At 36.1% G+C, this 17,256-nt stretch overlaps 1 long non-coding RNA gene and 1 other non-coding gene across 2 annotated transcripts; both read right to left on the reverse strand.

The window, feature by feature from the left end:
- On the reverse strand, positions 12,668 to 12,753 carry TRNAY-GUA. Its single transcript is given in 2 exon segments — positions 12,668 to 12,703; positions 12,717 to 12,753. It is a non-coding gene; the product is annotated as a tRNA-Tyr (tRNA).
- LOC109724631 lies at positions 13,517 to 15,258 on the reverse strand. The gene is made up of 2 exons (XR_002219992.1): positions 15,140 to 15,258; positions 13,517 to 13,799 (listed from the first exon to the last, which is right to left on the reverse strand). It is a non-coding gene; the product is annotated as an uncharacterized LOC109724631 (long non-coding RNA).

Raw genomic sequence — 17,256 nt, forward strand, 5'->3', positions numbered from 1 at the left:
TTTTATTCCATATATAGTGCATTTTTCTTACACTTTCAGTAAACAATCAAGGACAATATCAAAACCGCGCTGATCCATTAGTATTAACCACTTATTCTATTAAAACCACAAATCCAAAATAGCTCAATTGCTACTTATTCATACTCAAGTTCGCTAATCGCAATATACCAATGGATAATCCATCAAAAGAGTTATGCTTAAACATGAATTAATACGAAAACAGGGCTACTCGCCCTTTTTAAAATCATTCCTAGCTAAGGTTGACGTTTGGTTCAAGTTAATTAAAATTTTAATTTTAATTTTAATTATCGTATTAAATTATTAATTAACCTAATTAATATATTTAAATTATTATTCATGGCTCAAATAATAAAATAATAAAATAATTTATTATTTATAATTAATTACCTAATTAATTATTAATAATTTAATGTGTTTGTTCATAAACTAATATTTAGATTGATCAACCATTAATATTTCTATTAACCTAGTTAATTTTATTACTAGCTATCTAACTAAAATAATTTACCAACTAATTAAAAAGTTAAATTATACTTTATGCTTAATTAATTAATTAATATATTTTCATTGTCTTGTGCAATATTCATAGCTAATAAATTTATTAATTTATTAACTAATTTTTAAGTAATATTTTGATGTTAATTAATTAGATAAAATATTTTTAGTTTAAAATTATAACTCTTGTTCCAATCTAATCATCCAAATACAATTTACCTTATTCCCAAAAAATAATTCGATTTTCATTCAAATACAAGATTAATTTAGTTCCTTCTACCATCTGAACTTATGCCTATTGGAGAAATAAACAGCTTTTATTTATAACTAAATCAAACAGGCTAAAAATAGTGAAGTCAAAGGTGCATCCAAATTTGTACGTGTAGTCGAGGATTAAATGGTGTCGCGACTCATGTTTTGAACCCTTGCTATCAAAATCACTTCATCGTGTACAACAGCAACAACACGAAACACCATTAAAACGAAAGCATGGCTCAGCGTCCTCGATCTAGGGAAAAATTTTAGAATGTAACGGGTATATTAGTGACGTGGCGTAACAAACCAATCAAGTGTATCCTTTTAGGAGTATATGTCTCATCATGATTGTAAAAATATATTTTTATTGTACTTTTGTTTGAAAAGAAGAAATATGATTGACTTGTTATTGATGACGTTGTGCAAGTGTGACAGTGTAGAATTCCTCCGATCTAGGATGGTTTTATGCGCGCGTGTGTCGAACGACCGACATGTTATCGCTCAGAGAGTGGTTGGTGCCTTTCTTTTTTTTGTGTTTTCTGTTCGGCTGCTTCCATATGGATGTTGGATCGTGCTTCCATATGATGTTGGATCATGGAAATGTTTGGTGGAGTTTGGTGATGGCACCAGTTATTCGATAACTCTCCGTAGGTTAGAACCGACATTCCGTCGAGTACGCATGTGGAGGATGTAGAGGGAAATTAAGTAGGAGAAGTGTACAAATATGTGTATCGTACGCCACAGTGCCAAAAACCATTATGGAGATCTCAAGATTGGATATAGATTACGGATGAGCTCTGGAATAATATGTCCTGTACATGATAAGTTACAAATATATATTGAACATGAAACTCCTATGAATCAAATGCGGATCTATTCTATACTGTTCATTTTTTGCACTATTTGATAATTAGTTAGGCTTCAATAATAAGTTTCTCTCTCTCTCTCTCTCTCTCTCTCTCTCTCTCTATATATATATATATATATATAGTCCGGCTGAAATACTATCGATAGCACCAAGAATTTGGTGCTATCGAGTTTTCCGCCGTTAGGTTTAACTCTTTGATTATTTTTACTCCTTAGATTATATTATTCAACCAACCACTCACTCAACCCTAGAGGACTCACATCATCCTAAAATTTCTCAATCCAAAGATTAAAAACTAATAATACCAATAGCTTTATGCTATTGATAGTATTTTAGCTTAGTTTTATATATATATATATATATATATATATATATATATATATATATATAGTTCGGCTATTATGCTATTAATAGCACGAAACACTTGATGCTACCAAGTTTTCCTCCGTTAGATCTACCCTTTTGATCATTTTCACCCGTTAGATCATACTATTCAACCAACCACCCACTCAACCCTAGAGAGCCCATATCACCCTAAACGCACATCTCTTATTCCAATGGCAAAAAACTTGGTAGCACCAATAACTTGGTGCTATTAATAGCATATTAATCTAGTTCTATATATATATATATATGAGGTTATTACACAGGTTTGGTTTCAGATTTGAGTAGGGATTTGGATTCGGTTCGAATACAGGAAAAAAAACCAGAACTGTACCTACATCTTTCGTATTTTATTTTGTATACTCATAACTGAAACCATACTCTTTTATTATTGGTTAAATCCATATGGTTTGAATTTGAATTCCGGCAAACGTTTGGATATCTACACCCATCGACGTTTCTTCAACACAAAACAAACAGGGGAAATGAGATGCAGAGAAAATAAAGAAGTAAAGCAGAGCATCATATAGAGGTTACGGGGCAATATTAATATTGGAACAGAGACAAGTAAAGCAGCATCGTGTAGAGGTTACAGGGCAATATTGGAGCAGCTCAACGTAGAGTTAATCTTACATAACCATAATCAAGGAGGGGAAATGAGATATCTATACCCATCGACGTTTCTTAAGAACAAAACAAGCAGGGGAAATGAGATGCAGAGACTAAGTAAGAGTAAAGCAGAGCATCATCATATAGAGGTAGGTCACCGGGCGTAATCCCGATCAAGCACAAGAGTGTGGGATCATGCTTCGGCTAGAAGAGAAGCAGAGCACGATTGCCAAGCAGGTAGCCCCTCAGTGCTGCCGCGACAAGCGCCGCAATCCTCGCCACCGCTGGGAGCATATCAAGAACGAAGGACGCGAGAAAGATTACCAGGAAAATATTCCAGAAGAGGAAGAGCGCGAGCGCGTCCTCGGCAGCGACGACGTAGACGAGGCCGGAGGCCACGAGAAGCAGGAAGTGAAAAGCGTAATTGCGAAGCGCCGCCGCGTCGATGTCGGGCTCGTCGCGGCGGGGCTCGTCCGGCCGTCCATCCGCCCGCCGGCTGAGAAGATGTGAGAAGTAGAGAGGGCAAGTAGTCGGAGGTGCGGTACGTACGTCTGCAAAAAAAGCCTTCGAGTTATTATAAACTTATTGGTGGGACCCCGGAAGATTCCGATGCCGACAAGCTCTTTCGTTTCCCTCTCTTTTACCATCCCTTGCTTTTTGAGAGCGGGAATCGCCAGCAACAAAGGCCGCACATGCTTGCACCAGTATGATCAAATCTCAGAACAGAATCACGCCACGTTGAACCTCCGCCGAATAAAAAAAAGAAATAGTTAGGTGAGGTGTCGGAGTGCAATGCGTTCGCAGCGTGTTCGCTGTTCGACACAAGGTACAACCTTACGAAACCGTCTGAAGGCTCGAATCCATTTGTTTATTCTCCTTGTTTTGTAACTCGTTTATTCTCCTTGTTTTGTAACTCCTCATCCTATGTTTGGTTGGGGGTTAGAGGAGGGGGACAAGGCGGGTTATCCTCCCCCCCTCCTTTGAACCCAAACAGGATTTTATTACAAATCATGAACTGGGGATGCTATTAAATCCCCAAGTCATCTACGGCTAGGGGTGTCAACGAGCCGAACGCGAGGGGTGGTTCGTGTTCGGCTTGGTTAATAAACAAACTGAACACGAGTCGACTCACGAGCTAACCAACAAAAAATATATTAAATAGATTAGATTGAATATATATATATATATATATATATATATATATATATATATATAACTAAATTTATAAAATCGAATACGGGTCGGATTTAAATTGGATACGGGTATCCGTATATTTATATATATTTTTATAGATTTTATTAAATAGTCCGTGGACAAACTATAAATCTCTCCCTATAAAAAACTCGCATTCTAATAGATTGTATCCGGTCCAATAAAATTCATTCAAAAGAAAAAATAAAACATCTCAATACACGGGTCCAAAATATATGCACCTACCATAAAGTAATATGGACCATATAATACCACAATATATATAGGACTAAAACATATGCAGTTACTATTATATAGTTAAAGTGTATACATGAAACATTATAGTGAAAAAATAAGTTTCAAGTTTTTAAATTTTCATAAGTGAACAATAACATAATAGTCAGAATAACTAATAATATTCATTACAAAAAAACTAGATTGTCAATTATGATTGGAGAAGAGATTTGAAAAAAACTCACTTATGCCACGCCTGTAGACGATTAATATCACTGATAATGACGGCGATGGAAATATTGTTTCATAAAAAACTCTTAGGTGAAAAAAAAGAAAAAAAGAAAAAAAAAAAAGCGGCTAAGATATTCAGTGTTTCAGTAAGATGAAAATACTTAGAGACTCCTCATCTATAAGTATTATTAAAATTGATCCCTCAACTTCAAAAGTTTAAATTTTTTTTATTTACTATCAAACATTTCATCGGGTCCGAATTTGAAAACTACTCGGGACCCTACCTATTTGAAAGTTGGGTTCGGGTCGGGTCCAAATGGGATATGAGTATAAAATATTTGGACCCAAATTTGAAAGTTTAATGGATAATTTTTTTTATCTTTATACTATTTATACTATTTATTTTTTATCGGGTCCGTTTGAGTCCCAATAGGGTCCGGATAGGATATAATATACAGGATATTTTAGACAGCTTTAGTGGAACCAGGTCGGCGAAGCCTCCTCGCCTTTGTGGCAGCCGAGTTACTGCCGCCATTTTTGAAGAAAAAAATTGTTAAAATTTAACGACTTTATTAACTATAGTAAATACAGTTAATAAGTTATAACAAAACATTAGCAGCGTTAATTCTGGGACAAATTTGGCACTTAGGCTCAGTGCCGATATCCTCGTCAGAGTAGCAGGGGCTTTGAATGATCCAAATTCATGTCACAATCACATGCATTTTACTTCCTTGGCCACACAAAACGGGCGGTGGGTCGGGACAGCGATGGATTTGGGCCCGCACGTATCTCGGGATAAAGATGTTTTTTTTTGGAGGCTACTAAATAAAGATGATAAGCGAGCATGTCGACTGTCTCATTAATCTTCCAGAAGAATACGTCGAAGTCTTTAAAAAAGAGTGAAATGTGGGCCATGTCCGCGTTGAACCTCGAAGGTGGGGGGTTGCGTCCGTAAACGACGAAGCATGGCATGGATTCGGATCCATGGTGTGCCGCGCCAGACCACTTTCTTTTTTTTCAGTCCAAGGACCGGCGAGCTCCCTAGCGCCGAACCAATCAATCCGGACCGGTTTGAAACAATGTTTGCAGGGACCTGCAAGATGATTCTCTAGTGGAGTGTCTTGATCATCAGTTTGTAGCTGCAAAGTGTTTCGAATTGTTTCGAGGTGTAAAATAAATATCACAAACTGCTGCGTTGCGTTGAGTTTGACGACGCATTTTGGAAACCCGGATTATACTCCAGAAGCGATCGATCAACAGCGACAGATCGGATAAATTATGAAGGTAGTTCAACCTAAAGAACACAGTTCAATTTGTTGCTTACATGTAAACAATTGTTACGAGCGAGTGTCCTGTTTTAATTAAGGGTGTTAAGCATGAAGAGGAGAAACCCCCCCATATAGAAAAATAGAACAGAGCCACTTTCAAAAACAGACAAAGTAAAACAGAGCATCATATGGAAGTTACAGGACACTGGAGAAGCACGCACCCAAACCAGGTGCTTAAATACATTTATTTCACTACGCAAAACGTCGTACAATAATAATAATAATAATTTTCTATCCTACTTTTTTTTGGAGAATTTATTCAGTTTTATTCCTTCAATTAAGAGCTGAAGCAAGATGGAAAGAAAATTAACTTTTGATATACCTTTTTTTTTCTTTTTTTCTTTTTTTCTTTTTTTCCCTCCCTCAACGAGAGAGAAAATTATTATTATATATTAGTTTTCCTCTTCTTTTTTTTTTTTTTTTTTTTTCTCCATCCAAAGGAGGTGTTACTACTAATAAGGAGATTACGCAATTCCAAAACCAAAACGGGAGATCGATTACCGCGGTCAAAAACCTTCGTAGTTGCGCAGCGCCGCGGTGACGAAGCGCGCGATCCGCGCGGCGGTGGGGAGGCCGAAGAGGACTCCCATGGAGAGGATCCACAGCACGAACACGGCGAAGGCGTTCTCGGCGCCGAGCTCTCCGACGGCGCAGATCAGGAGGGGGCTCGCCAGAATTACGCCGACGGCCCAGCAGAGGAAGAGGAGGAGCGCGAGGCCGCGCTCGGCGTAGGCGGAGGAGAGGAGCACCGCGCCGACGTAGAGCAGCTCGAGGAGGGATCTCCNTGGGGAGGCCGAAGAGGACTCCCATGGAGAGGATCCACAGCACGAACACGGCGAAGGCGTTCTCGGCGCCGAGCTCTCCGACGGCGCAGATCAGGGAGGCGAGCCAGAGCGTGAGGCCGAGGGCCCAGCAGAGGAAGAGGAGGAGCGCGAGGCCGCGCTCGGCGTAGGCGGAGGAGAGGAGCACCGCGCCGACGTAGAGCAGCTCGAGGAGGGATCTCCCTCCGCGGACGAAGCGCCGGAGCTGGCGCGGCTCCCGGGCCGCGGGGTTCGGAGCCTCTCGCGCCGCCATCGCCGAGGATTGGAGACCTAGCTAGGGTTTGGGGAGAGGCGGGGGAGGAGAGGAGAATTTAGGGCGAATTGTCGATGAGAGAGAGAGAGAGAGAGAGAGAGAGAGAGAGAGAGAGAGAGAAGAGGCCAAAGGGGAAGTGGGGGTTTTGGTGGGGCGTCTCGGGATGATGAGGAGAGGTGGGAGAAATCTTTGGAAGATAAAACTTCGGACCAATGGTGCAACCAACCCCTTCATTTTTTGTATAAAATCCTGGAATGGCCTACTCAAGTAGAATCACGCCACGTAGATCATTCTACACTCTTATTAAAAAAAGCATCAAGTTGGTAGGTTCTCTTATTTAAAAAAGCATCAAGTAACGGGGGTGGATGGCGTTCAATCACAGGACCTGGGGGATGAGTTCAACCCAGTATGGGATAGATGGACGGCTAGAAAGAACCATCATTTGAAGAGAAATAGCCTATCAAAATTGGTAGGTTGCTGGTGGACCGTTTAGAAAGTCAGAAACAACTGTATTTTTAGGACAATTCTGTAGAATCCGGAGATGGCTGTTCGTATTTTCCATGACCTGGTATAGGAGTGGAATTCTCTACTCCCTAGCTAAGCTCTAAGTGTTAATTGGTGCGTGTGTCCCTTTTTTCTTTTTTTTTTTCGGGGCCCAGGTTGTCCTACTCTTGTAGTCTAGTTAATCACCCTAATGAATGAAGCGGGTAGCGTGCTACATTTTCTCTCTCAAAAAAAAAAAAAGCATCAAGTGGGCATTTGAACGGTTGTTTGTGAAGCTATGCAAAACTCAAAACGCAAGAACTTTCAAAGTGAAAAAGAGGGGAATTGCATGCCATCTCTCGTGCTAGTGGTAAAAAATTTAATAATTAATATTTAAAATTCGAAGTTCAAATTTTAGTTAATTTATATTTTTACGAGAAATAAACAAAACGAATAGCATATTATTTTTTTCTCTAAAATTTTTTTTCTCTCTCTCTCTCTTTCTAAAGTTTGGAACAGCAACACAGTTTTCTGCATAGTCTTTGGAAAAAAAAAAAAAAAGGAAAGTATAAAATTTATCCGAACTATAGATTATTTGAATTTAAGTAGCAAATATTTTAAAATTTTAATTTAACAATCCAACTTTTTAATTTATTAATTTTGAATAAGTCGATGACACCTTAACTTTAAAATTTAAACGAATTGCTTAGTTTAATGAACTTATAATTACAAAAATTATGTGAAATATATTAACTAAACATATAATGATCGATGGCGCATTCAAAATTTGAAGACAAAGTATTATTGACTAATTCAAATCAAACAAATTGAAAGATTACATAGCAAATTTAAAATTTTGAAAGGTCCAATAGTCAAATCCTAATAGTCCGCGGTTCAGATATGTTTCATATAATTTTATCAAATGAAAATGATGATTTCACTCAAAAATTTAGAAAATTTTGTTGGGCACCAGAGACTATCATTTGTTGAAACGTGCGTAATCTCACCGTCTATTTAAGGTAGAGCTCAACTGCATTCCACCACACATTAATTTTATAAATAATTAGTTTGCGAAGGAATTAGACCTCAAATTTAGAACATTAGGTACCAATCGACAAGTCTTATGTTACTTGCGCGAGGGACGATCGGTCCAAAGGATTTTTCGATGTGGTGATAAATACGCATCACATTTTAGACTAAGTAAATAAATAAATGAATCCGAGTACTCCATATTTAGTATGCCAGCATATTTATTAACAGTTCATATAAAAGAGTCCGACTACAATGCTATCGATAGCATCAAGCACTTGATGCTATCAAATTTTCTGCTGTTAGATCAACCTCTTTGACCATTTTCATCCGTCAGATCATGCTATTCAACCAATCGCCCACTCAACCCTAAGGGGTTACTATCATCTTAATAGTACATTATTTCGTTCAAAAGCTAAAAACTTAATAGTACTAATGATTTGACGCTATTAATAGTATTCTAGTCTAGTTCCATATATAATGGCAAATATTTTTGGAGGCCCCATGAGCAAATTAATGGTGTGTATTCAAAGATCTGAGATGCCACATTAATATCTAATGATCAATAGTTGAAAATTCTAGTTTTAATCCGATAAATATGATAAATGACAAGGAGCAAAAATTCTTCAAAATATATATATATATATATATATATATATATATATATATATATATATATATATATANGTAAATATTGTACATGTACTATGGTTACACTTGTTATGCTGTTTTTTTTTTTTTTAAAAAAAAATCCATCACCATTTCGGTTTTTATTTGTCCTTAGAATTGCAATAGAAATTAATGATCTTCTATTTAAACCAAAATGAGAATAGATTAAAAGAAGAACGAAAATGAACAAAAAGCTTTGGAAACAAGCAACTAATGAGCTGAATCAGACAAAATTCTGAGGACCAGAAATTATTACAATTCAAAGTACAGGCGACAAAAAGTAAGATCCCAGATGGAATTAAACAGAGCATCAAGCGTCGTAAGTGCTTAAACAGAGAAAAGTTTATTCATATACATTCACGAGCTAGGATCAACGAGCTAGAAGAGGAACAGCTGAATACGGTTGCGGAGCAAGTAGTCGTACAGCGCGTCGGCGACGATCCGCGCGGCTTCCTCCGGGAGCGTGTCGAGCGCGAGAGAGACAAGGAAGATCAGCAGACACACAATCCAGAAAGCGAAGAGAGCGAGCATGTCCTCCGAGATCGTCGTGCTCCAAATTGGAGAATGAGCAGGGAATGAGAACGAATAGTTCGCCGCGTTCGGAATTGTTTGTTGTTTTGTTTCCGGAGAATTGGAGAATAAAAAGGAGAATTGGAGAATAAGCAGGGAATGATTTGGAACGAAGAGCTGGGGAGTTACAATGAACAGGAGAGGAGATTACTTGGGATATTGGGGGTGGATAGCGCGTAATTTAAAGAGTCGTATTTTTGGCGGGAGCGACATGTGGTGGGGCCCACGTGACGCCAACGCTGTTCCTCCTTTGCTTGGGGCTTGTTCGATATTAAAGGCCTTTTGGTTTAGTTTGGTACTGAAATTTATCGGGCATTATTAGATAAAATAAAATTTGGATAAAAATATGTAGCAATATGCTTCTATTTTGAGATTGCGAAAAATATATCATAATTGATTCATCGCAATATACGAAACGTAATATTACGTATGAAAACAAATAGAATATTTTTTTATCATACTTTCTCTAATGTAATCTCATCGCAATTCCAAATAAAACCAATTATCTCAGGTGTCAGTGATATGCATTATTGTAGGGCTGTAGAGTTGTGGTGTTCGAGATTCTTCATACACCCGGTGCAAGAAAATATCTCCCTTGGACGTGGCGACTCGATTTGAGACCACGTGGAACGGTTCCTTAGGCACGTGTGGGACCCACACGCGAAAACGATTGGTATTTTTTAAAAAACTTTTTTAAAACAAGGACTCGGTCCTTGTGCATCATTATGAAGAATATTTTAACATCAGGAACAAGCCAACTTAGTAATCATTAAATTTAGTTACTTAATAAGAATCTAACAATTTAAAGCTTAATTAAAATTTTAAATAATTGATAAGCCTACGTTACATAGTTCAAAAAGTTTATATTAATTAATATATTTAAATGGCAACATAAATAGCACGTGTTATATTTAGTTTCCGAATGAATTTTAAATTATTCTATATGAATTACTAGGATGTCACAAATAATATTCTGCCACTTTTAAAATAATATTAATAGAATGTATGATAAGATAATTTTGCCTCTTGGAATAATAGATAAAATTTATCATTTCATAATTTTTATAAATTTTTTAATGATATGATTCTCATTGGACCCACATTGAATCTAAGTATCCGAATCAAAAGCAATGTAGATGAAGATAAAGTGCAAAAGGTAAAGATAATCATAAGGTCCCCATTTTTTTTTAATAAGCTAATAAAATAAAAAAATTAATTAAAATTTTCTTTATTAGCCTAAAGACATATTTTCTGATAAAAAAAAAAATCATATGGGTTTGAGTCTTACATTAACCTACAAAATTGGGATCTCAATGGAATTTGATGCATCTAATTTGAGTAGAATTATACAAATTAAATTGAATAATAACTGATAAATAGTTAATTTTGCAGCTCTAGTAAATGTTTTTCCTTTATTTAATTTTAAATTTATTATCTAACATGCAACTAAAATAGATGTCTAATTATCCCATAAAAATATTAGTTCCATTTGAGATAATGATAAAATATATATTCAAATTTTATATAATTTTTTAAGTGCGAAAATAGTTGATAGATAGTATTTTTAATTTACGATCAATCAAAGTTTAGTTTGCAGATACATTCCAATAATTTGTGTTTATCTCCTACAAGTAAATTCTAATACAAAATATTTTAATCTCCAATATGCAATGTACAAATAAAATTGACAAAATTTGGTAATAGTATTTCAAATTATGATTGTTAAACAATTTAAAATTTTAAAAAAAATACAGAGATTGAAAGAATTAGTTTAATGAATAAGGAGTTTCTTATAGAATTTTTATTAGCAAATAATGGGCTCAATGGAATAGCAAAAATTTACACGAGGATATATCTTTTACTCGAAAAGACAAAAAAAAAAAAAAAGAGTACAAATCAAACTCTTTTACCTCTTAAAAGATTAAAAGAAAAAAAAAAACTAAAGCTCTAAATGTACTAATTAGAAGAAAAAATCGATGCGAATATATCTCAAAAAATACTCCATCACCATTGCGACCAATTGCGCCTCCTGCAAACCAAAAAGAAAGAGCCACAACAATCCCAGCGCCGTCATCTTTGCCCTTAATACCAGGAGCATAGAGAATTTGATATCGATGCGAAAAAAGCTAAGAATTTTGAATAGATAGCCCATAGAAATAGTGCAGATGAGGACTAGCGAAGTGAGAAAAAAGGCGACGTTAACGACGGCATTGTTGTGGTGGTTAGCCGCAAAGTGCGGGGGTGCTTGTGGCACTCCGGCCATTGCTTTCAATTTTATGAACCTCTTAAAATTTTAAATAGGCTTCTGTATATATAATTTTTAAATATATATATATGTTTTTCTGAACGTGATTCATACTTGGATATGGATATGAATATAGAGACATAGATTCTAGAATTCGATTTTTTATTTTTCCGTCCCATATATGCACTAGAAAGATATACCAATCTATTCCGTAATAAATTTTATATATAAGATTTTGAATTGCCTATATGCCCCGGGTGAGTCGGTGACTCGAAAGAGAAGTCGTCGGCCCACGGACCCAAAACGCCGAGTTTAATTAGAGTGTAATGGGAGTTAACCCGAATTCGGTGGCGACATCCGAAATTTGCCGAGTTCGACTCCTGTTGATTTTCCCTCGTGTTTTGATCGGGGAATTTTCCTGCACCTGGTTCGCCACGTAATGGATTGATTACAGCATTGGTACCCAAACCCTTTTTTTTCCCCCCTAAATTTTGGTTTCCAATATTTATTTTTTTGCAATTAGGTTATTACTCTAGTGTCATGAATCATATGAATGATTGTTTTTACTAGTAATTGTGATTGGAGTTAATATTAGCTCGAGTTTTCTTTTCCTTTTTTTTTTTCATTTTTAAATTTTCTGGTGTTTGTCTCTCCTAATTTGAATGGGATGGTTGCATGTAATAAAAGGTTATTTTCGTTTTATATTGTAAAATTATGGTCAATATTATATTATTTGTGTAGTTAGATTGGAGTAATCATAGATTCATCGTGCTCTTGAAGTGCTTGTAAACTGTTTATAAAATTTGACCCTCTGTTTAATAAACCCTTCAAATGTGAGAACTCTTTCCACAGAGAATAAGAAATTAAAAGGCGAATTCGTTGTAAATTGTTTTAACAAAAAATAATAATCTACAAAAATCGTGGTAAATTATTTTAAAACAAAAAAAACAAAAACAAAAAAAAAAAACTGGTTAAAATTTTTCCGACCTGCCGGATTCGAACCAGCGACCTAAGGATTTATCTGCACGCACTACAGTCCTCCGCTCTACCAACTGAGCTAAGGTCGGATCATATTTAATTTTAAAAATTCATTATTTTATACATATGAATAACTATAATAACACTTTATAGATCTTACACACGTTACATCCTAAAATTTATTTATTTACTTAAGATTTTAATTAGAATAAAAAAAATGATGAAATGAGAAGAAAAAAGTAAAAAGGGCGGTTTGATGGGTGAGATAAACATTTTTTTTATTCTAATTAAAATCTTAAGTAAATAAATAAATTTTAGGATGTAACGTGTGTAAGATCTATAAAGTGTTATTATAGTTATTCATATGTNATTTACTTAAGATTTTAATTAGAATAAAAAAAATGATGAAATGAGAAGAAAAAAGTAAAAAGGGCGGTTTGATGGGTGAGATAAACATTTTTTTTTTTTTTTGAGATAAAGGTAAACATTTTCTTACACCTAATTGTCTGTAGGTACCATGACTCTTTTTCAAAATCGTTCAAATTTATTCTCATCTACTCATTAATAATGAGCATGATTTTTCGCCCGTTCTTTACAATATTTAAACTGCTGAAGCCAACATTCAATGGTCCGGTCACACAACATTTACAGTTATACCCAAACATTATGACTTCTTTTCGACTTTAATTTCTTCAATTTTACCGAAAATAGATGAAAAAAACCACCTTGCTAACATGCAATCAACATTTTGATGGCCCAATGAACCAACAAATGGATGCAATAGATTTTCTTCTTAAACATTCAAAATATCCGGAAAGAAGATGATGAATCGCAACTACCAAGAACATATGCGCCATTAAAAACACAAACCAGCAGGAATAAATAAAAATCCAAATAAAAGTGCATTACAAGATAATTCTCAGTGCAACAAAGAAAAGAACATCAGCAGCTAAGAAGAGGAATCCTAATGCCTTTCAAACTCAATGCAAAAAGTTCAAAGCTTCGCTGAAACATGTCCGGGGGGATGAGGAGGATGATGCCCTAGCAGCTACCAACTCAATTCCGACCTCTACTTTGATCTCTGCCTCATCTTTCGGCGCTTCCTCTTCAGCCTCCTCATGCGCTTCTTCTTCCACTGTAGAAAATTGAAAATAGAAAAAACAATCAACATCCAAATACAGGAACAACTTAATGGAGAAGCTGCAATTACCAAAACCTAACAAATTTCACATTATTCTGCGAAATCAGAATATTCATAAGGTGCAATTTACCTACTCTCTCTTCAAAAACTGTAAAACTATCTTAAATCAATACCAACCTCCCCCAATAAATTGCACGACAATTCGACAACTCAACTTTAGGAATTTCTAACAAGGAACTGCACCTTCAAGCGTTATACAAGAAAACTCACATTTTACCGCAATGTACATGTAAATAAATAATTCTTCAGACAGTGTTTAGGACACAAACTTATATCAAGAAACAAAACCTAAGAGAATAAGCTCAAAGTTATGCATATATGTACATGTGCAAGCACACTCATGGTGGTGAAAGAAAACCATTCAGATACAAACTCGTATCTTCGAAGCAAAATGCATAATGTGCACGGAGAAAAATCTTGAGCAAGCAAGGTGCAGTTTTGGGCTGACAATGTTGTTAGTGAAGTTCACAACAAGATTATCCAACAGACTCAAATCCTTTCCACACTGCATATCATGTCAAGATAAGAGCTTTCCTTCAACTCACTAATGCTATAGCAGTTCAAACAAAGAATTTAGCATTCCTCATGCCATGATCAATTATGTGGGTTCAAAAAAGCGATACACAGGGAAAAGTCCAGTAAATTTCTCCAATAGTCGAATTGTCTTAAGACGATTGTCCATATCACTAAACCTCACTTTATCTCTCATCCTCGGGCATCTTACATTATAAGTAGGTTTTACAGCTACTGCGACGAAGTACCCTTCGGAATGTCAGCAACTGCAACTATGAGAAAGTAAACAAGATGATTATGTCACCTTCACAGTTATTGTTCCCACACAAGGTCAAAGAGACCCTGAGATTTACATGTTAAGATTATTGTTATCAGACTACAGGGATCTTTAACTACATTATCACAACAATAGCAAAACAATCAAACGTATAGATAAGGAATCGATTCAGATCAACCAAAAAAAAGGCAAATTTTAGGCTGTCAATCAATTTATACTAACCAGATGCATCAAATGAGCAAAAAACTAACAGATTATAGGCGATTAAAAAATCTCCACTGAATATATTCAGAAGAAAGGTTGTGGATAGATTAAATGTGCAAAACCCCTGTTATAAGGCAGCCATTATCGATTTCTAAGATGAAAAAATCGATCAAGATAAACCAATTATACATTAAATTTTTAGGTTTCGAATCGATTTATACTACCTAGATGCATCAATTAAGACGAAGATAACAGATTAAAGATGATCAATCGATCTCACCTTCGCCCTCATCTCGCGCTCTCGATGGCTCTACTTCGCTCCTCTCTCTCTCTCTCTCTCTCTCTCTCTCTCTGCGTCGGCGCCGATCTTTTAAGAGAGTAACATTAGGGCGAGCTAGGGCTTTTATATAGGGTAGGCTTTTGGCGGATTGAAGAGGAAAGGGTAGTTTGGTAATTTCACAAAGAAACTTAGAAGTGATGGGCCTTTTATGGGCCTATTACCATGAAGTGGGCCCCTCATCAAACCAACTAGGCTTTTGTGGCGGACTCGGATTTAATTTGGGCCGGGCCGGAGTTGGGCTCCTTCCACGCTATACACGTATACGACCTCAAAATACACGCGTTTCTGTATATAGCCCCCTCAATTTTTTTTTTTTTTATAATTAGTGTTAGAAATAGTTTCTCTTATAAAAAAGGAAACTTCGCATATATTATGATTATCATTTGATTCATGGATTAAATCATTTTTCTCCAATTGAAGTCCTCTACGTGAGCTGATAATTAAGTAAAATGTTGTAAAATGTGTTGCATGTAATTAAAATCGCGAAAGCCACTCGAAAAACTCCACCATGCACACAACAAATCAATGAAGGTTAGGTTAGGTTTAGGTTTAGGTTTATGGGGACTACAAACTATAAAGCACCCATGCATGCATGCATGTCGATCTTTTAAGTCTCTTACCATTGTAATTAATGTGTTTCTAGCTTAACTCTTGGATGCTTACTCTAGCTTGTAGATCAATAAATAAATGGCATCTATTGTTGAACAAAAGCTTTATATATATCATCTTGGATTGCACAAACAAATGCTCAGTGCAGTGACAATTACTTTCTACTGCATTGCAGGTGAGCCAAGCACTAAGGATTAATTAAGGCACTTGTTCCAAGCTAGCTACATGCAAACACAGTTTCCAAGCACTCCTTTGATTGTTCCCGATACCATAATATATTACACTAACAAAATCACTTCGACTATAGAAGAGAAGGGCCTATATATATACTCTCTACCCTTCACAGTTTGAACCATGTATGTATCAATCTCACAACATGGATAGGGTTCTATCTTTCCTTATGCTCATACTCACCTTACATGTTGTTCTCAACTGCAACCTCTTCTTCATGGGAGATGCTAGGGAACTACAAATGAAAAAGGAATTAGTTCATGGAAAGATCACAATGGATAATGTTGGTGAAGGAGGAGGAATGATAAAGAAGGTGGAGAGGTTTAAACATGCACAAGGTAGGGTTAGGTTGAATGAGTGGGCACTACCACCATTGCTGCAAAAACCACTTGCACCACCATTTCACATGCCAAGTGTCCCTCTCCCTCCCATGCCTTTTATCCCTCTCTTACCTCCTCTACTACTCCCTCCATTTCCAAGAGTCCCTGGGCTTCCTCCTGTTGATTCCCCATGAAGTGATCAGGTGGTTTTGGGCTGTTTACTGTTTGTTTGGGAAGGTTTTTGGAGCAGCTCATATGCATGGTGGTGTTTAATTTGGTCTTAGTCATATGATGAGTAGTAGTACTACTGGGTTATTATATGAACTTTTTGTTTTATGATATTATTGGTTGTTAGTTTTGTAAGGTAACTGTACTTGTCTACTTGGTATGTAGTTAAATCAGGTTTAATTTAACCTGGGTACTCTCTCTCTCTCTCTCTCTCTCTCTCTCTCTCTCTCGCAACATTCTTTTCGGTACACATGCATGAGTATGTATGTATGTACTGTTTACATGTGCATGCTGTTTATTTGCAACATATCAAAACAGAAAATATTTAGGATGGCCTGAATATATAGAGATAAAGGAAGAGATACATGTGAGGAATTAATTAAGTCACGACCTCAGAGAATTGAAGGGGCTCCGAAATAATTAAGCCACAACCTCAGAAAATTGAAGGGGCTCAGATTGATTTGATGAATATATAATGCGCTAGAAATATAGTTTTAATTAGCAATAATCTGGTTGGAGTTGAACCAAATATAATATGTGGAAAAACATATAAAGAACAATCACGCCGTGCGTACCCGAGGTTACAGTTCAATGAAAATCTTTAATTAATTAATTAATTAATTAATTCATAACCATGCATGCATGTGGTGGGGTTCACTGGTTTGCCGC

Source organism: Ananas comosus, linkage group 19 (genome assembly GCF_001540865.1).
Source record: "Ananas comosus cultivar F153 linkage group 19, ASM154086v1, whole genome shotgun sequence".
Lineage (NCBI taxonomy): Eukaryota > Viridiplantae > Streptophyta > Magnoliopsida > Poales > Bromeliaceae > Ananas > Ananas comosus.